The sequence below is a fragment of the Apodemus sylvaticus genome, chromosome X, assembly GCF_947179515.1.
Source record: "Apodemus sylvaticus chromosome X, mApoSyl1.1, whole genome shotgun sequence".
Classification (NCBI taxonomy): domain Eukaryota; kingdom Metazoa; phylum Chordata; class Mammalia; order Rodentia; family Muridae; genus Apodemus; species Apodemus sylvaticus.
The window spans coordinates 41,219,040-41,241,299 of NC_067495.1; the positions used below are offsets into that span (position 1 = coordinate 41,219,040).

Genomic DNA, 22,260 nt, shown 5'->3' on the forward strand with positions numbered 1-22,260 from the left:
AGGACCCAGGGCATGGGGAGGTCTAGTGGGGTATGGGTGGGGACAGTGAGGACATCCTCTTGGAAAAGGGGGAGGAGGTATGGTATGAGGACCAATCAGAAGGCCGACTGGGAGTGGGATAAGGACTAGACTCTAAAAAATTATTAAAGAATAAAAATACAATAAAAAGATCAATACCCTTCCTCCTTCACCTTTTCTTTCTCTACTTGTCAAGTGCAGCAGTGTAGGGGAATACCAGAACAGGGAAGTGGGAAGGGGTAGATGGGGGAACAGGGGGAGGGAATAGGGCTTATGGGACTTTTGGGAGCGGGGAGCCAGGAAAGGGGAAATCATTTGAAATGTAAATAAAGAATGTATCAAATAAAAAAAAAAAGAAAAATCAAGAAATTAAAGGGATAGAGAAGAGAGAGTGAATAAAGTTTGGGGACAAGATAATGCATCAGTGGGTAAAAGGTTCTTTTTATTTTATTTTATTTATTTATTGCTTATTTATTTATTTATTTTTGGTTTTTTCAAGACAGGGTTTCTCTGTGTAGCTCTGGCTATCCTGGAACTCAGTCTGTAGACCAGGCTGGCCTGGAACTGAGAAATCCGCCTGCCTCTATCTCCCAAGTGCTGGGATTAAAAGTGTGTGCCACCACCACCCAGCTGGGTAAAAGGTTCTTACCATGGAGCTTGATGGCCTAAGTTCAATCTTGGGATCCCACATAGTGTGAGTACAGAACTGACCCTTGAAAGTTGTCCACTGTCCTCCATATATGCAACATAGAATCCTACCATATACACATGGACACATACAATAATAAATAAATAATTTTGTAATTTAAAAAAGAAATGTAATATAAGAAAAAACATAAACATCTGTAATGTAGTAGAAATTACTTTAGCTAAGTGTAGACCTAAAATAATTCAGTATTAATCAAAGAATTAATGGTTTCAGAAACATAGTGAACCAAAAAAAAATTTACAAATGTATACAGGGTGATAAAAATAGAAAGTGTTTCTGTTGCTATAAAAGTGGCATATATCTCCTTTTTATAATTTTGTATTATAAAATAAATAAGACATACCAAATACTATATGCCACATACATATACATCAAATACTATATGATAGAGTAAAACATTCCACACAATATATATAAATAGAAAATTACATTTCTGCATTGGACTCTAGTAATTTTTAAATATCAACTTTCAAAAGCTGAAAATAAGTGGATAAAATTGATTTTTTCTTAAGTTCATCATCACACTGCCAGTGAACTCTGTGTTTATGGACTTTTTTACTGTATATGACTATGTGCTTGACAAGGATAGTGCCTCATGACATAGCCTATACAAGCAATTTCAGGATAGAGAACATATGATCTGAAAACCAGAGATTACACCACTTTTAACTTTGGAATGTTTTACTTCTAACACAAATTAACATCTTATCAAAGCTTGCATTTGTTGGAATTCTTATGATGCCAGTTGTAAGAACATAAACCAACTAATAATGCCAATAAAGTAAAAATTATATTAGTAGTTTGGTATAGCAGAAAGAGTTTAGTTTCATGTAGACAGCTTCCTGGGATTTACATTTTGGAGTCTCATCAGACCACAATGAATAAATTGGCTTGCAAAAAATTAGAAGATCATTAATAATTGTATGATTGTTCCCAAACCAAATAAGAATGACTAGGTATAAGAACTTAATGCAGTAGTCTCCCAAATATTCCCTATTCCTCACTCAGAGAAATATATTTCCTGGTTCATTGCGATCCATAATGAAGGGTATGAGTAGGCTGCACATGAATTCTCTTTTTATTTTTTTAAATTAATTTCCATTTATGAGTACACTTTAGCTGTCTTCAGACACACCAGAAGAGGGCACAAGATTTCATTACAGATGGTGGTTTTGAGCCACCATGTGCTTGCTGGGAATTGAACTCAGGACCTCTGGAAGAGCAGTCACTGCTCTTAACCACTGAACCATTTCTCGAGCCCTCATGGATTCTCTTAATTTGCTTCATTAACTTTTCCTAGTCATCATTGTTGAACATGTCTCTCTGTGCTTTCAATTGTATCAGTTTATCTGATTATCATCCTTGCCTATGGAAATCAACTTGGCTTCTTTAGTCTTACAAATATATTACTTCAGCTATCAAGGATGTAAATGCTTTTATCTCACCAGTAATTATTTTTTCAAGGAGTGTAGTGGTGAGGGAGTTTAGAAAATTTAATAGTTTCTATTCTTGCTTTCTAACTAAAACATGTTTTAAATTATTCATATCTTTTCTTGAAAGGGTCAATTTCCTTTCAAATATTCACATCTGTGCCACACTTTTCTTTTATTCATGTACCTTGACTTTGACCTTGTTTCTAACTAAATAGTATCTTGGCTTATATTAAGAAATTTTCCCCTTTCCTTGCCCTAGTGATGCTATAACTTTTCCTGTATTAATTATTAAGGAAGGGCAACATGCACAGATTGCTTTATTCTGACCTAAATCCAATCTATTTCAGTATGGCAGAAAACCTCAGTTCAGTCTCTAACACCACATTGTTAACATGTCCAACCATTTATTTCTGATATTTATTTGAAATGTGGAGTTCAAGTAGAGAATGAAAAAATATATAATAATGAGTGTGTAATTGGTTATTTTTAATGTAATAATGCTTATGTAATAAATCTAAAACACACAGTCATTTGTAAAGTTAATATAAATTATAGTGTCATTACTACCTCATAATCCATACTCCTAAAGATAGCTACTAGTGATGGTGAATCCTCCTTTACAGTATTTGAGAGAAGATGGAGCTAATTATCATTTCCATTATTTTACACAAAGTAATAGAGTTAATGCAGCCCCATATATATTAGATATTAAAATTGTCAAGTATATATTAGGCAGTCAGAATATGAGATTATAACCTAAATTAATTTTATTTTTTTTAATTTTAACTGAAATGTAATTACATCATTTCCCCCTTTCCCATTCCTTTCTCAATTTCTTTCCACATCCTCTCCTTCTAACCCCTCCCATGTCCATTCTCTGATATTTTCTCTAATTCATTATTTTTTCTTTTATTATTATTGTAACTTATACAAGAACACCTAAGTATATTTAACTACAACCTGCTGAGTCCATTTAGTTTTCCTGTGTGCATGTCTTTTCAGAGCTGACCATTTGATAATGGATGAGCAGTTAGGGGTCTCTCAGCAATCATTAGTTAAATAAAGTTCTTTGTCTGGAGATCTGGGCCCTGTTAGAGTTATCTGCTCCATGTTAACATGTATGAGTTCAATTCAAATAAATTATTAAAGAACTACATTTGAAGACTAGAACTACTTAGTATAGTGACATGTTAAAGAAATTTGAGAACCCCTTTGATTTTTTTTAAATCTTAGAAAGAATTTCTTGGAACTCCCAATGTGTATAGTATATGGAAAATAGAGGATGAGTTACTTCAAGATGTTAAAGCTAAAGACAAATATTTTCATAAACTTTTAAAAATTTAAAAGGAAAGCCATTATCTTATAAGATGGTAATTGCCATTTCATTTGCTATATGATATACATCACATACTAAGAGGTCTCATTTCTAAGGTGTAAAATACCTAAGATGACTACTTAGCTGAATTGATGTAGCATCAAATTATGCCCTACACATCTATATTTGTAATATCCAAATTTATAGGCAAAGTCTACTCTCAGCTTTAAAGAGGGAAAACTCTCTATGTAATGAATAGAGATAAAGGTAAAGACCTAAGGCTGCACAAGAACTTGGGAATAAATGATGGTTGGAACTCAGTCCATGAAAAGACATTTACACCACTGGGTTAAAGTTCAATAAACATTGTGGAATATAGGATAGAAAACACATAATAGTCACAGGATAAGTCAAGGTCTCCAAAATTTTCTAAGCAGAACACAGGCTTGATAAGTATAAACAAACAAGAGCTGTGCATACTGGTATTGAGTCCACAGAAGTTAGCCAAAAATAACAGTCAGCTATGAAAGCAGAAAAGATCCATCAGACCCTAACACATACTAATGATCTCTTGACATTTAGCAGATTCTAGGAGAGAAAGAAGCATGGAATCAAGTTTTGTTGCCACTGGTAAACCCACCAGGCTGTGATGGATAGTTCCAAACTTAGGATCACACAAGCAACCCTGATTAAACTCTTTGGGACACACACACACACACACACACACACACACACACACACATGCACACATATATACAAAATAACCAAACCAATAAACAGGAAATGAAGATTCGTAATGATGGGGATGTGCTTGGTCAGTGCCTCAATGAAATGGGCTTCAGTGGGTGGAGAGGGACTAAAGTACATAATGCATGCGCATAAACATGTGAAAGAATACAACTTTCTAATTAAAAAAAAAAGAACTCTAGTATAGGGGACAAAATCAAAAACTTGGATCTCAACACAAAACAGACAAAGAAACAAACAAAAAACAAGAGCCTGAATCGATCACTGACATGGATATAAGGAGGCTAAAAAGGAATCAAAAGCCTTGTTTTAAAATGAGCAGTTTTTGTTTAGCTTCAGAGTGGATAAGATCTTTGAAAATGACTGTTTCCAAAGAGAATGAAGAGAAAGGAAGATAATTTTCTTCTTAATGTCACAATTACAATTCCAAAATTATCACTATATAAAAGATATTACTTGTTTTCTTTTTGGTAAGAATTAATAGTTTGTCTGCCTTTCTTATTCAAAGCTAATCAACATCCCTTATTGTAGGTCTGCAACATCTTCAATTCCCATGACAATGAAATTTAATATGGAGATTTTTGAAAAGTCTATGTATTATTTCATATGACTTATAAAAATCTCAAATTCAATACTTGTATATTAAGACTATTATTAGAAGATAAAATCATAAAATTAATCTTGTAAGCCTACAACATAACTTGTTTAGAGTATTTTTATTAACAGAAAGCATTTTGTCCTTCTCGTTTTCTGTTTCCTTGACTATTCAAAAAATGAAAAAAATCATTTCTTTCCAGAATATGTTTTGTACACACTTATCAAAATTTTGTAGCCAAATTAAAATTTCATAAGGTAATGAAACTTTTATAAGTACCATGAACACTGTTGTACTGGCTGGCTTTGTTTGTCAACTTGACACAGGCTGGAGTTATCACAGAGAAAGGAGTTTCAGTTGGGGAAGTGGCTCCATAAGTTCCATCGGTGGGACATTTTCTCAATTAGTAATCAAGGAAGAAGGGCCCACTTATGGATGGGGGATCTTTCTGGGCTGGTAGTCTTGGGTTCTATAAGAGAGCAGGCTGAGCAAGCCAGGGGAAGCAAGCCAGTAAGAAACATCCCTCCATGGCCTCTGCATCAGCTCCTGCTTCCTGACCTGCTTGAGTTCCAGTCATGACTTCATTTGGTGATGAACAGCACTGTGGAAAGTGTAAGCTAAATAAACCCTTTCCTCACCAACTTGCTTCTTGGTCATGATGTTTGTGCAGGAATAAAAACCCTGACTAAGACAACTGTCTTACATAAACAAGTTATATTTAAAGTAATTTAAGGCAAGTGTGTAAGGGGATGTAAGACACTTCCAGAGATGCAGACAGTTCGCCAAGCCTGTTCGTGCTACTGACCCATATTCCTGCCATTATGTCCCAATACCTGTGTTCCTCCAACACATCTCTGTTCATCAGAAATGTGGGTGGACAATACCAGGTCTGAATATTTATATCAGGAATTTGGTTGTTATGGTCCAGTAGTAGATGTTTATGTGCCAGTAGTAGATGTTTATGATCCACTTGATATCTACACTCGACATCAAAGAGAATTTGTATGTGCTTAATTTGAAGATGTTTGTGATGCTGAAATTACTTTACATACTTTGGACAAAAAAAATGGATTTGTGGGTGTCACATTGAAATTCAGTTCACACAGGGGAATCGGAAGACACCAAATTAAATGGAAGTCCAGGTAGGGAATAACGTATACAGCTCTTCAAAATATGAGGATTATGAGAGATATAGACGTTCTCAAATAAGAAGTTATGAAAGGAGGAGGTCAAGGAGTCTCTCCTTTGATTATAACTACAGGAGATTTTACAGTTTTAGAAACAATAGACCAACTGGAAGACCTGGTGTTGCTGAAACCATTCCAACAACAATAGATTCAATCACCAAATCAGTATTTTTCAAGATCTAAATCCAATTCTAGATTAATGTCCAAGTCCCAGCCCAAGAAAGAAATGAAGCCTAAATCACGTTCTAGGTCTGGTTCTCACACCAAAACTAGAGACACCACTAAAATAGATTGCAAAACACATTATATGTATCCCTCAAGATATGAAAAGGAATCAAGGAAAGAAGAACCACCTATATCCAAATCTCAGTCAAGATCTGAGTCTAGGTCTAGGTCAAAATCTAGATCAAAGTCTTGGACTGGTTCCAAGTCCAGTGGCTACTGATAGTGTAAATCTTGATACTTCTAGGCATGTATCAATCATTTACTCATAGTTTGGTTTATTTAAATTATTGGGAATACAATGTTGCTTGCAATAGTCCTTTTATTTTTTACTAGATAAATTATTTACAATTCAATTGTTTTCCAGTTTCCTGGTTCTTCCCCACTCGAAAATCCCCTAACCCATCCCCTCTACCCCTCACTAATCCACCTACTTCTGCTTCCCTGTCCTTGCATTGACCTATACTGAGGCATTTAGGCTTCTCAGGTCAAAGGGCCTCTCTTCCCATTGATGTTTAGCAAGGCCATCCTCTGCTGCATATGAATCTGAAGCCATGGGTCCCTTCATGTGTACTCTGGTTCGTGGTTTAGTCCCTGGAAGATCTGGGGGGTACTGGATGATTCATAATCTTCCTCTTACAGTACTGCAAACCTCTTCAGCTCCTTGGGTCCTTTCTCTAGCTCCTCCATTGGGGATCCTGTGCTGAGTTGAATGGCTGAGATTGTCCCCCACAGTATTTGTCATGCACTGGCAGAGCCTCAGAGGTGACAGCTATATCAGGCTCCTACCAATAATCCATTGTTGGCATCCACAATAGTTTCTGGGTTTGTAACGATATATGGGATGGATCCCTATGGGTGGCGACAGTCGCTGTATGGTCTTTCCCTCAGTCTCTGCTCTACATTTTGTCACTGTATCTATGGGTATTTTATAATCCTTTCTAAGAAGGACCAGAGTATCCATAATTTGTCCTCCCTTCTTCTTGAGCTTCATTTGGTTTGTGAATTGTATCTTGGGTATGCCAGGCTTCTGGGCTAATATCCATTTACCAGTGAGCATATACCATGCACGCTCTATTGTGATTGGGTTACTTATCTCAGGATGATATTTTTTAGTTCCAACAATTTGCTTAAGAATTTCATAAATTCATTGTTTGTAATAGCTGAGTAGTATTCCATTGTGTAAATGTACCACATTTTCTGTATCCATTCCTCTGTTGAAGGACATCTGTGTTCTTTCCAGCTTCTCACTATTATAAATAAGGCTGTTATGAACATAGTGGAGCATGTGTCCTTAATCCATGCTGGAGAATCCTTTGGGTATATGCCCAGGAGTGGTATAGCAGGGTCCTCAGATAGTATTATGCCCAATTTTCTGAGGAACCTCCAAAATGATTTCCAGAGTGGTTGCACCAACTTGCTATCCCACTGCAAGTGGAGGAGTGTTCCCCTTTCTCTACATCCTCACCAACACCTGCTGTCTCCTGAGTTTTTAATCTTAGCCATTCTGACAGGTGAGGTGAAATCTCAGGGTTGTTTTGATTTGCATTTCCCTGATGACCAGCATGGCCATCCTCTGCTGCATATGTGTCTGGAACCTTGGATAACACCATGCGCAATATCTGGTTGGTATTTTTGTTCATGGAAGCTCTCAGAGTACTGGGTGGCTCATGCCATTGTTCCTCCTATGTTGCTATAAACCCCTTCAGTTCCTTGGGTCCTTTGTCTACCTTCCACATTGAAACCCTGTGCTCAGTTCAATGGCTGGCTGAGAGTGTCCCCCTCTGGATTTGTTATGCACTAGCAGAGCCTTGCAGGAGACAGCTTAGCAAGTACTTGTGGGCATTGATAATAGTGTCTGGGTTTTCTAACTGTATATGGGATGGATCACTAGGTGGGGTAGTTTCTGTGTGGTCTTTCCCTCAGTATCTGTTCCACACTTTGTCTCTGTATCTCCTTCTGTTGGCATTTTGTTCCCCTTTCTAAGAAGGATCAGAGTATCTATACTTTCTTCTTCCTTCTTTAGGCAAGATGGGCATTTTTACTGTATTATTCCTACCAATCCTCGTTTATGGGAAATCTTTTCATCTTCTAAGGTCTTCTTCAGATTCTTTCTTCAGAGACTTGATGTTCTTCTCATACAGATCTTTGACTTATTTGGTTAGAGTCACACCAAGATACTTTATATTGTTTGTGACTATTGTGAAGGGTGTTGTTTCTCTAATTTCTTTCTCAGTTTGTTTATCCTTTGAGTATAGGAAAGCTACTGATTTACCTGAGTTAATTTTATATCTATGCATGTTGCTGGATGTCTACGGACATTGTTTATCAGCTGTAGGAGTTCTCTGGTGGAGTTTTTGGTGTCACTCAAGTATACTTTCATATCATCTGCAAGTAGTTATGGTTTGACATCTTCCTTTCCAATTTGTATCCCTTTGACATTTTTTTTTTTTTTACTAATTCCTCTAGCTAGAACTTCAAGTACTATATTGAATAGATATGGAGAAATAGAGGGCAGTCTTGTCTAGTCCCTGACTTTATTAAGATTGCTTCAAATTTCTCTCCATTTAGTTTGATGTTGGCTACCGGTTTGCTGTATATTGTTTTTACTATGTCTAGTTATGGGCCTTGAATTCCTGAACATTCCAAGACTTTTAATATGAAAGGATGCTGAATTTTGTGAAATGCTCTGTCAGCAACTAATGAAATGATCATGTGTTTTCTTTTCTTTGAGTTTGTTTATGTAGTGTGTTACATTGATGGATTTCCATATATTGAACCATTCCTTCATCCCTGTGATGAAGTGTACTCGATCATGTTAAATGACTATTTTGCTGTGTTCTTAGATTTATTTGGTGAGAATTTTATTGAGTATTTTTGCATCAATATTCACAAGGGAAATTGGTCTGAAGTTCTCTTTTTGGGATCTTTGTGTGGTTTTGGTATCAGCATAATTGTGGCTTCATAGAACAAGTTGTGTAGTGTTCCTCCTGTTTCTGTTTTGTGGAATAGTTTGAAAAGTATTGGTGTTAGGTCTTCTTTGAAAGTCTGATAGACTTCTGCACTAAAACTATCTGGTCCTGTGCTTTTTTTTTTTTGGTTGGGAAACTTTCAATGACTATTTCTATTTCGTTAGGGGTTTTGGGTCCATTAAATGGTGTATGTGATCCTGACTTAACTTTGGTATTTTGTATCTGTCTAGGAAATTGCCCATTTCATCGAGATTTTCTGGTTGTGTTGCATATAGGCTTTTGTAGTAGGATATAATGATTTTTTTTTTACTTCCCTCAGTTTTTGTTGTTATATCTCCCATTTCATTTCTAATTTTGTTAATTTGGATAAGGTCTTTGTGCCCTCTGCTTAGTCAGGCTGAGGGTTTATCTATCTTTTTTATTTTCTCAAAGAACCAGCTCCTGGTTCTGTGGATACTTTGTATAGTTCTTTTTGTTTCTACTAGGTTGATTTCAGCCCTGAGCTTGATGATTTCCTGCCTTCAGTCTACTCCTCTTGGGTGTATTAGCTTCTTTCTGTTCTAGAGCTTTCAGGTGTGCTGTTAAGCTGCTAGTGTATGCTCTCTCCAGTTTCATTTTTGAAGGCACTCAGAGCTGTTAGTTTTCCTCTAAGCACTGCTTTCATTTTGTCCCATGAGTTTGGGTATGCTATGCCTTCATTTTCATTAAATTCTAAAACGTCTTTCATTTCTTTCCTTATTTCTTCCTTGACAAAGGTATTATTAAGTAAAACATTGTTTAGTCTCCATGTGTATGTGGGTTTTATTTTGTTTTTGTTGCTATTGAATATCACCCTTAATCCAATACATAGCTATCTGATAGGAGTCATGGGGTTATTTCAATCTTCTCATATCAGCTGAGCTTTGTTTTCTGACCAATTATTTTGTCAATTTTGGAGAAGGTACCATGAGGTCTTAAGAAGAAGGTATATTCTTTTGATTTAGGATTATTGTTTCTCTGTTAGTTTGTGTTTCCCTGATATGTCCATTTAGGAGGGTGGGGTGTTGAAGTCACTCACAATTATTGTGTGAAGTGAAATATATGTTTTGAGCTTTAATAAAGTGTTTTCTACAAATGTAGGTTCCCTTGCAAGAGTTCTCAGTAGATTTTTTTTCCTTTGATGAAGTTTCTTTTTTTATGAGTTTTAGTCAAAAGCCAATATCAGAATGGCTACTCCAACTTGTTTCCTGGGACCGTTTGCTTGAAAATTTGTTTTACAGCCTTTTAGGTAGTGTCTGTCTTTGACACTGAGATGTATTTCCTGTATGCAGCAAAATCCTGGGTCCTGTTTATGTATCCAGTCTATTTGTCTGTATCTTTTTATTGGGGGAATTAATTCTATTGTTATTATGAGATATTAAGGAATAGTGATTGTTGCTTCCGGTTATTTTTTATGTTATTTTTGTGTTTGTTTGGTTATCTTCTTTTGGGCTTGTTGAAAGAAGATTAATTTCTTTCTTATTCTAGGGTATATTTTACCTCCTGGTGTTGGCGTTTTCCATCTATTATCCTTTGTAGGGATGCATTTGTGGAAATATGTTGTGTAAATTTGGTTTTATCATGCAATATTTTGGTTTCTCCATCTACGGTGATTGAGAATTTTGCTGGGTATAGCATTCTGGGCTGGCATTTGTGTTCTCTCAGGGTCTGTATGAGATCTTCCTAGGATCTTCTAGCTTTCATAGTCTCTGGTAAGAAGTCTGGTATAATTCTGATAGGTCTGCCTTTATAAGCTACTTGACCTTTTTCCCTTACTGTTTTTAATATTCTTTCTTTGTTTAATGCATTTTGTGTTTTAATTATTATTGTAACAGGAGGACTTTCAGTTCTGTTCTAGTTTGTGTGGAGTTCTGTAGGCTTCTTGTATAATCATGGGCATCTCTTTCTTTAGATTAGGGAAGTTTTCTTCAATAATTTTGTTGAAGATATTTGCTGGCCTTTTAAGTTGTAAATCTTTGCTCTCTTCTATACCTATAATCTCTAGGTTTTGTCTTCTCATTGTGTCCGGGATTTCCTGGATATTTTGGGTTACTAGCTTTTTGCATTTTGCATTTTCTTTGACTATTGAGTCAATGTTTTCTATGTTATCTTCGGCACCTGAGATTCTTTCTTCTATCTTTTGTATTCTGTTGTTGATGTTTGCATCTCTGACTCCTGACTTCTTTCCAAGGTTTTTGACCTCTAGAGTTTTATCTCTTTGCAAATTCTTTATTGTTTATACTTCCATTTTTTGCTCCTGAATGCTTTTGTCCAGTTCCTTCACTTTTTTGTTTGTGTTTTCCTGAAATTCTTTAAGGGATTTTTGTGTTTCTTCTTTAAGGACTTCAATCTGTTGACCCATGTCCTCCTGTATTGCTTTAAGAGAGTCATTTATGTCCTTCTTGAAGTCCTCTATCAGCCTCACAAGATGAGCTTTTAAATCCAATTCTTGCTTTTCCAGTGTGTTGAAGTATCTGGGACTTGCTGTGGTGGGAGAACTGGGTTCTGATATTACCAAGTAACCTTGGTTTCCGTTGGTATGGTTCTTGTGCTTGCCTTTCACCATTTGGTTATTTCTCCTGTTGTTTGGCCTTGCTGTCTCTGGCTGGTGCTTATCCCTCCTCTGGGCCTGTAAGGCTGTGTTTATACTCCTGGGAAACCAACTATCTTCTGGCAGGGTCTGTGTATAGGAGCCTGTGGAACTGCCTGGCTCTCTGGTGCTCCACTATTGTGTGATCCCAGCTGTTCCCCTCAAAAGAGATATTGGAGAGAAAGTGGAACTCTCATGTCTGTGCTCAGGAGTGGAGACACTGCTGGGAGATCACTCTCTCCTTGCTGGCTGTGGAGAGCCTGGTTCTCTGGTGCAAATGGCTAACAAAGGCTCATGTCCAGCTGCTCCACTGATTATATGTCTTGTGTTCTTCTAGCTGTTCCCCTCCAGAGAGATATTGGGAACAAAGTGATGCTCTTACCTTCAGGCTCAGAAGTGGAGGCTCTTCTGTGAGATCTCTCTTTCCCTGCAGGCTGTGAGCAGAATGCTTTGGGGCCACCTCACTCCCAGGTGCGAATGGCTTGAGAACTAACTCATTATTCCTTTCTTTCCTTTTTTTTTATTCGATATATTTTTTATTTACATTTAAAATGATTTTCCCTTTTCTGGCTTCCCACTCCCCGAAAGTCCCATAAGCCCTCTTCCCTCCCCCTATTTCCCCATCCAACCCTTCCCACTTTCTTGTTCTGGTATTGCCCTATACTGCTACACTGAGTCTTTCCATAACCAGGGGCCACTCCTCCATTCTTCTTGAACATCATTTGATGTGTGGATTATATTTTGGGTATTCCATTTTTCTAGGCTAATATCCACTTATTAGTGAGTGCATATCATGATAGATCTTTTGAGAATGGATACCAAAAAATGTGGTATACGCATTATTTCTTTCAATTTCGTTTTTATAATACCAGGTCAGGGAAGTACGGGAGAGTTGATTAGGAAAGGGGAGATGGCTTATGGGATTTTGGGGGGAGGGGGTAACCAGGAAAGGGTAAAACATTTGAAATGTAAATAAAGAATATATCTAATAAAAACAGAAAGAAATCTAGTCCTTGTTTGTAGACAACAAAAGATGGTTTAAGAACTGTTTATGGAATGTGTTTGGAGGGTTCATTCTAGAACCTTTGTATGTTTAATAATATTTCTAACTTTTGTTTCTTTAATGTTTGCAGTTAATTTCTTGTTCTTATATGCAATCATTTATATGCACATTTATTTATTTATTTAATATATTTTTAAAAATTTTCCTAGATGCATAGTTTAAACAACAAAAGTCTATATAAAACTGTAGCACTTCTTTGCAGCTCTAGGTTTGCAGTTTTAACAAAGAGGAAATTTGTGGGGTTAAACTTTGTATTTTCTTTCTTATTGAAGTTTCTAAAAATGTATTTTTATATGTTCTTTTAAACAAATGTTGTATACAGCATATAAAATATCAATGCTTTGATGAAAACAAGACCCAACATTTTTTTCTGTTTGCTATAAATTAAGCAAAGATACTATAGTAAAAATAAAATGAAGGAAAAAATAAAGTAATTTAAAGCTTTATAGAATATACTAGCTCTACAATACTATTTTTAGTAACTTTCAAGAAGTCAAAAGTACCTAAGTTTATAAGAAAAGATCCTTCAGATATACTTTTTATAAAGATTTATTTATTTACTTATTTTATTTATGTGAGTACACAGTTGCTGTCTTTATAAACAAACACACACACACACACACACACACACACACAAATATACACTACAAATGGACATCAGATTTTATTACAGATGGTTGTGAGCCACCATATGGTTGCTGGGAAATAGGAAATGAACTCAAGACATCTGGAAGAGCAGGCAGTGCTTTGAACCACTAAGCCATCTACACTCTAGTCTTATATCAGATATTTAAACACATAGTTGATAGCAAAATGTTTTTAGTTATTTGTTGTAAATCATGTTATGTCTCATAAATCAATTAGCAATATTTTTTCAGTTACTGTTTATAGGATTAATATTTTAAAGGAGATCCAAACCATCCCATTATTAAAAAATATAAAATTTAACTTTTATCCTCACCCCGTTTCCAAGAGGATATCCCTACCCCTCTACCCCACCACCCCACCATAACTCCCCACTCCCTGGTGCCTCCAGTCTCTTGAAAATTGGGTGCATCTTCTTTTACTGAACCCAGACCTGGCAGTCCTCTGCTGCATATGTATATCATATCAGCAGGAGTATGCTGCCTAGTTCATGATCCAGTGTCTGAAAGATCTTGGGGTCTAAGCGAAACAGGGTTTCCCCTCTCCTCATTTTTTTCCAGCATTTCCAATTCAACCACAGGGGTCACCAGATTCTGTCTATTGGTTGGTTTTAAATATCTGCATTTGACTCATTCATCTGCTTGTTGGGAATTTCAGGGGGCAGTCATGATCTGTCCCTTTTTGTGAGCATTCCAAAGCCTAAGTAATAGTGTCCGGCCATAGGACCTCCCCTTGAGCTGCATCTGACTTTGTGCCTGTCACTGAACCTTCTTTTCCTCAGGCTTTTCTCCATTTCCATCCTTGCAGTTCTTTCAGACAGGAACAATTATGGGTTAGAGTTTTTACTGTAAGGTAGCATCCCCATCTCTCACTTGATGCTCTGTCTTTCTGCTGGAGCTTGGTTATATAAGTTCCCTCTCCCCACTGTAGGGCATTTCATCTAAGGTACCTCTCTTTGAGTCCTGAGAGTCTCTTATCTCCCAGTTCTCTGGTACATTCTGCAGAGTCCCCCTACCACTTACCTCTTGAGGTTGCCTTTTCCTATTCTTTCTGATGGTCATTAGGGCTTCACTCTTTTCCCCAATACCTGATCATATTATCCTCTTCTCCTCATGGTACCATTCCCCCACACAAAAACACAGGACCCTCACACACTTCATCCTCCTGTGATTGCTTTCTTTTACTAAGAAAGAGAAAAGACAATGAGAGAAAGACACACACACACACACACACAGAGAGGGGGGGGGAGAGAGAGAGAGACTATATAAAACAAAAAAAATATATTCACCAAACACAATCCCCATACACTCACAAATACATAGGTTAAATTAATTTAGGGATATAGGAAATTGTAAATTTACCACACAATAAAAAGTACATTATTTGAGTCATCTTAGATTTTGTCAAAACTTAGCATTATTGGGAGTGTGGGGTGGTAAGAATCCAAGCAGAGAATTAGTATCATCACATGTTTCAGATGAAAAAAAGATTCATAAATATTATATAAAATTTTTGATAAAAATGATCTATTTTCATTGAATTAGACAATAATATTTTATATGAAACAAAATAAATTTATATTGTCATGTCTTAGAGATGAAATAAAAGCCCAGCAACTATAAAAGAACACAAAGAGATGCTTACAAAGGAGTCTTAAAGTAGTATGCTTTCCTATTTTACATGATAAATGACAAGGGAAGTGCAGATCAAGTGCCTGACTGCATGCTGCCATGCTTTCTGCCATGGTGATAATAGATTGAATCTATGAAATTTTAAACAAGCCCCCAGCTACATGCTTTCTCTTATGAGTTGGCTTGGGCTAGAGAGATGGCTCAGCCATTAAAGGCTAGGCTCACAACCAAAAATATAAGATTTGGCTTATTAATGGTTTCTCTTCAAAGCAACAGACACGAGAAAACAAGGTATGGCTATTGGAGAGTCGAGAAGAGGCCAAAATTAGCCTAAGGTAAGGTAATTAGCCTCTGGACTGGTAACATTCCAACCTCTCAATTTCACTGCAGTTTTAATTAGTCAATTAGTCTATTATTTGCAGATACAGCTTTTCAGAAAAATTTTGTTCATATATGATGAATGTCTCTGGCTTGTATTTTAAATTAGCTATCATATTAAAAGCAAAAAATGGGCACAGGCGTGTGTGCCCCCCCCCCCCACACACACACACAAAGTTTGTCATCATGTTTAAGGAAATGTTTTACTGTTTGGAATGCTTAGTCTATATGCTCAGTGATGGAATTGTCTGCAGTAAACAAACCAGACAGACATGATAATGGGCAACACCTAAGAAATCAGAAGTTAATAAAGTATAGCGGCATAAGACAGTGACAACGAAATGCAAAATAAAATTAAGTAGGAACGTTGAGAAAGACCTCATACTCTGACTTATCCTGAACTTCACACTCTTCTTCCAAAAGCCTAGGTCTACAAGTCAAAAATGGAATTTAGCTCAGGTTATTATCTGTCCAGGCTGTCTACCATAGTTAATTTTCAGGTTGTAACTCTTGCCCTCAGTGCCTCAAGTCATGTCATGAATGCATATAATTCAAGTGTCACTGACAGTTGTCATTTGGCTACATATGGCCTGGAATTCAGGAAGCATCATCTCTGGGGCATTATCTTGGATATGAGAAAGGACGATAAAAGTGCCAGTAAAAAGACAATGTATTAGTCAGTGTTCTCTAGAGTCACAGAACTTATGGGTAGTCTCTATATAGTAGGGAAATTTGTTGGTTACAATGGTTACATGGCCTTAGCTGGAATTCATAATTACCTTCCTCTAATACACATTCTGTATTTCTTTTAACCTCTGAAAGATCCTCAGCATGTGTTGGCTCTTTTCCTGGAAATTTGACCAGTACCTTCATTCCGGATGAGTCTACTTCCTTTGTCATCCTGCTTGGATTAGACTGTTGTAGCTTGCCATTGACCTTAATCACAAGACATGGTAGTATTTAGAGAAGCCCTAAGGGATTTTAAAAAGATTCAGATTTTTAAAAGGCTCATCCTTATAATTCTGTTCTTCTAGAACCACTCCTGGTACCAACTTCTGTATTAGTCAGGGTTCTCTAGAGTCATAGAACTTATGTGTAGCCTCTATATAGTAGGGGAATTTTTTGATTACTTATACTCTATGGTCCAACTCCTATCAATGGTCAGTAGCAGTTGCTAATGGAAGTTCAAGGATCTAGCAGTTGTCCCACGAGGCAAGCAAGCAAAGAAGAGAGAGAATGAATATTCCTTCTTTCAATGTCCTTATGCAGGTGTCTAGCAGAAGGTGTGGCCCAGACTAAAGGTGTGTGCCACCATGCCTGGATCTGGGACTTGCAAATTGTTACAACCACTCTGGAAAGCAGTCTGGCGGTTCCTCTGAAAACTGGGCACCTCACTTCCAGAAGATCCTGCTATACCACTCCTGGGCATATACCCAGAAAACTCCCCACCATGTAATAAGGATACGTGCTCTACTATGTTCATAGCAGCCCTATTTATAATTGCCAGATGCTGGAAAGAACCCAGGTATCCCTCAACAGAAGAGTGGATGCAAAAAATGTGGTATATCTACACAATGGAGTACTATTCAGCCATTAGAAACAATGAATTCATGAAATTCTTAGGCAAATGGATGGAGCTAGAGAATATCATACTAAGTGAGGTAACCCAGACTCAAAAGGTGAATCATGGTATGCACTCACTAATAAGTGGATATTAACCTAGAAAACTGGAATACCCAATACATAATCCACACATCAAATGAGGTACAAGAAGAAAGGAGGAGTGGCCCCTGGTTCTGGAAAGACTCAGTGAAACAGTATTCAGCAAAACCAGAATGGGGAAGTGGGAAGGGGTGGGTGGGAGGACAGGGGAAGAGAAGGGGGCTTACGGGACTTTCGGGAAGTGGGGAGGCTAGAAAAGGGAAATCATTTGAAATGTAAATAAATTATATCGAATAAAAAAATTTAAAAAAAAAAGAAAGAAATGCTCAACATCATTAGTCATTACGGAAGTGCAAATCAAAATAACCCTGAGATTTCACCTCATACCAGTCAGAATGGCTAAGGTTAAAAACTCAGGAGGCAGCGGGTATTGGTGAGGATGTGGAGAAAGGGGAACACTCCTCCACTGCTGGTGGGATTGCAAGATGGTACAACCACTCTGGAAATCAGTCTGGTGGTTCCTAAGAAAACTGAAACTGACACTTCCGGAGGATCCTGTTATACTACTCCTGGGCATATACCCAGAGGATTCCCCGGCTTGCAATAAGGACACATGCGTCACTATGTTCATAGCAGCCTTACTTATAGTAGCCAGAAGCTGGAAAGAACCCAGATGTCCCTCAATGGAGGAATGGATACAGAAAATGTGGTATATTTACACAATGAAATACTACTCAGCAATTAAAAACAATAAATTCATGAAATTTTTAGGCAAATGGTTGGACCTGGAAAATATCATCCTAAGTGAGGTAACCCAATCACAAAAGAATATACGTGGAATGCAATCATTGATAAGTGAATATTAACTAGCCCAGAAGCTATGAATACCCAAGGCACAAGTAGCATATCAAGTGAATCCCATGAAGAAGTAAGAAGAGGGCCCTTATCCTGGAAAGGCCTGATACAGCATTATAGGGGAGCACCAGGACAGAGAAAAAAGGAAGGAGGTGATTGGAGAATGGGTGTAGAGAAGGCTTATGGGACATATGGGGTGGGGGGAACTGGGAAAGTGTAAAGCGTTAAGAATGTAAACAAAGAATTTAGAAAATCAATCAATCAATAAATAAAAGAAGCAAGGGGAAGGGGAATGGGGTAGAGGGTTCTCAGAAAGGAAACCTGGAATGGGGATATCATTTGAAATGTAAATAAAGAAAATATCCAGTAAAAGAAAAGAAAACAAAAACAAAAAACAAAAACAAATATGAAAACAAAAGTAATACATTATCTTATTTATGAGTTCCTGGGATACAACTGGCCAATGATTTCAAATGATGAAGCCCAATTTTGGCACTGGGTATTCTATTTGTTAGTTCATTGTATCTAATAGAGACATTGCCTCCCATTTATTGGGTAAATCTATTTAAATTCTGTTTTTACATATATTTGTATACATTTTAGAAAGCTTCTTCAGTAGTCAGTTTCCATATGACTTTTGAAAAGATAATTTGCTATTACCTGTCACTCTCTATACTCTACCCTCTAGGATCCACTTGTATTTCCTGATTCATTTTTTTAAATTTTTTTTCCTTTATTGATACTTTTTAATTTACATTTCAAATGATTTCCCCTTTTCTGGGTCCCCACTCCCTGCAAGTCCCATAAGCCCTCTTCCCTTCCCCTGTTCCTCCTTCTACCCCTTCCCATTTCCCTGTTCTGGTATTCCCTTATACTGTTGCATTCAGTCTTTCTAGAATCAGGGGCTACTCCTCCATTCTTTTTGGACATCATTTAATATGTGGATTATGTCTTGGGTATTCAAAGTTTCTAAGCTAATATCCACTTATCAGTGAGTGCATACCATGAGTATTCTTTTGAGACTGGGTTACCTCACTTAGGATGATGTTCTCCAGCTCCATCCATTTGTCTAAGAATTTCATGAATTCATTATTTATAATGGCTGAATAGTACTCCATTGTGTAAATATACCACATTTTTTGTATCCATTCCTCCGTTGGTGAAGGACACCTGGGTTCTTTCCAGCTTCTGGCTACTACAGTATTATGAACCTAAACCTTTTTTTTTTTTTTTTTTTTTTTTTTTTTTTTTTTTTTGCCATTCTGAGTTTGGAATACCTTAGATTGGTTATTTCTACCTTTAAAATTTTATCTCTGAATTTCATAATTCTATTTTTCTTACTGGCTTGGAAAGTACTTTCTATCCTGCTACCATAGATATTTAGAGTTTCAAGCAAAATAAGAGATAATGATATGGTTTCATTTTACATGTTTTTTATCCATGTTGACAAAAAGTCCAACAACAATCAACAAAACTTAGATGGATGTATTTGTTGGAATTTTCCCAATTCTATTCCATTATTCAACATATGTATTTTTTGTCAGTGCCATGTTGTTTTTATGACTATATGTATGGATGTTGATGCTTTAAACATGTTTTCCCTTTGTTTTGCATTCTTTCTTTCTTTCTTTCTTTCTTTCTTTCTTTCTTTCTTTCTTTCTTTCTTTCTTTCTTTCTTTCTTTCTTTCTTTCTTTCTTTCCAGCCCAAATGCTGTCCATTTATAAATCCCCCCTCACAGAGACACTCCCCCATTCCCTGTTCCCTTCTTCTCTCAGAGGTTGGGGCCCGTGGATATTCCCACACCCTGGCACATCAAGTCTTTACAGGTTTAGGTGCATCCTTTCCCAGTGAGACCACACAAGGAAGTCCTGTTGGGGAAGGGATTTTGCAGTCAGGGTACAGCTATAGTTGCAGCTCATACTCATGTTGTTGGAGGACCCACATGGAGACTGAGTTGCCCACCTGCTACATATGTCCTAGGGGCCTCAGTTACAGTAGGTTTTTATTTTGTTTTGTTTTGGTTTTCAGGGTTATTTAGGTTATGGAATTTAAATCTAGTATTTTTCAATTACTATGAAGAATTGGGTTGAAATTTTGATGGGAGATATATGGAACCTGCAAATTGCCTTTGTTTATATAGCAATTTTCAAAATATTAGTTCTACCAGTCTATGAGCACATAAATATTTTCTATCATCTGGTATGTTTTTCAGTTTCTTTCTTCAGTGACTTAGAGAGAGAAATTAAATACTTAATATTGTTTGTGGCTATTGTGAAGGGTGTCATTTCCCTAACTTCTTTCTCAGCCTGCTTATCCTTTGAGTATAGGAAGGCTACTGATTTGCTTGAGTTAATTTAATTTCCTGCCACTTTGCTGAAGTTGTTTATCAGCTGTAGGAGTTCTCTGGTGGAGTTTTTTGCGTCACTTAAGTATACTATCATATCATCTGCAAATAGTGATAGTTTGACTTCTTCCTTTCCCATTTGTATCCCTTTGACCTCCTTATATTGTCTAATTGCTCTAGCTAGTACCCCAAGTACAATATTGAAAAGATATGGAGAGAGGGGGCAGGCTTGTCTAGTCCCTGATTTTAGTGGGATTGCTTCAAGTTTCTCTCCATTTCTTTTGGTGTTGGCTACCGGTTTGCTGTATATTGCTTTTATTATGTTATGTATGGGCCTTGAATTCCTGTTCTTTCTAAGACTTTAAGCATAAAAGGATGCTGAATTTTGTCAAACGCTTTTTCAGCATCCAGTGAAATGACCATGTGGTTTTTTCTTTGAGTTTGTTTATGTAGTGGATTCCTAGACAGATACCCAATTCCAAAGTTAAATTAGGATCAAATAGATCATCTAAACAGTCCCATAACCCCTAAAGAAATAGAAGGGGCTGTAGAAAGTCTTCCCACCAAAATAAATCAGAGAACCAGATGGTTTCAGTGCAGAATTCTATCAAACCTTCAAAGAATACCTAACACCAATACTATTCCACAAAATAGAAACAGAAGGAACACTACCCAACTCCTTCTAAGAAGCCACAATTATGCTGATACCAAAACCATACAAAGATCCAACAAAGAAAGAGAACTTCCGACCAATTTCCCTTATGAACATCAACACAAAAATACTCAATAAAATTCTTGCCAACCGTATCCAAAAACAAATTAAAAAGATCATTCACCATGATCAAGTAGGCTTCATCCCAGGGATGCAGGGATGGTACCATATATATGAGTGTCTGTTCTAATTGCCATCTACAACAAAATCAAGCCTCCTAGATTAGGGTTGAGAGATGTCTTAATTGATGCATATAGAAATTGTCATCAGGAATCATTTTAATACTATACCCACTCTGCATAATAATGTTCTCCCCAAGAGCCTATGACTTATATAGCTACAGGATCTTGATCCTAATAATGATACCAGATTTGGATTCCATTTTATGGGGCAGATCTCAGATTTACTAAGAAAATGCTTCGCTATTCTCATAGATTCAAGTCACCATTTTCAAAGCAGGCACAGCTTGCCAAATAGATATTGCAGTAGCTGATACTCATGGGGTTCACAGCTGAGAAAGAATAGAGGTTACTTTTCTCCTCTGGCAATGTGGATATCACCTTCTAAGTCTACGAAAACTAGGAGTAGATCTGAAGCTTTGGGGCTAACAATAATAGTGTTTTGGAAATAATATATGTGTACCTATGATTGTAGAACCTTCTTAAAAACATACATATACATGTATCATATATAATGAAAAGTATCGTACAATAGAGGAAAATTATCCAACTAGATACTATATGCTATCAAGTAAAATGTCCAATACAAAGTATAGGTTTATTCTTTTTAAATAGTTGGTCAGTAAGATCACAAAGGAATACAAAAATATAGGATATTACTATTGATGTTAATACTCTCAAGATCTTCCCAATAAAACTATAATGCTATAGATACCTTATCCTTGAATAATAAAACATGGAAATAGCAAGACTCAAGTTTTCTTTTTATTCTATTGTTTATCAACTACATTCCACTGACTGTCTCTCCACCTTAGGTGTATATGGGCAGCAAAAATTGAACTTGGTTAGTTTATTTTTAGGAATAAAAAGTTGAGTGATTTAGGGTCTTAGTTAATTTTATATTATTGTCGTAAAACATCATGACTGAGGGAAATTATAAAGAAAGTACTTAATTTGGCATATAGTAACAGAATGTAAGAGTCC

General features: G+C 36.6%; 1 pseudogene; it reads left to right on the top strand.

The window, feature by feature from the left end:
* Positions 1 to 5,638: 5,638 nt before the first annotated feature.
* Positions 5,639 to 6,449, top strand: LOC127675453 (serine/arginine-rich splicing factor 10-like; annotated as a pseudogene).
* Positions 6,450 to 22,260: the final 15,811 nt, after the last annotated feature.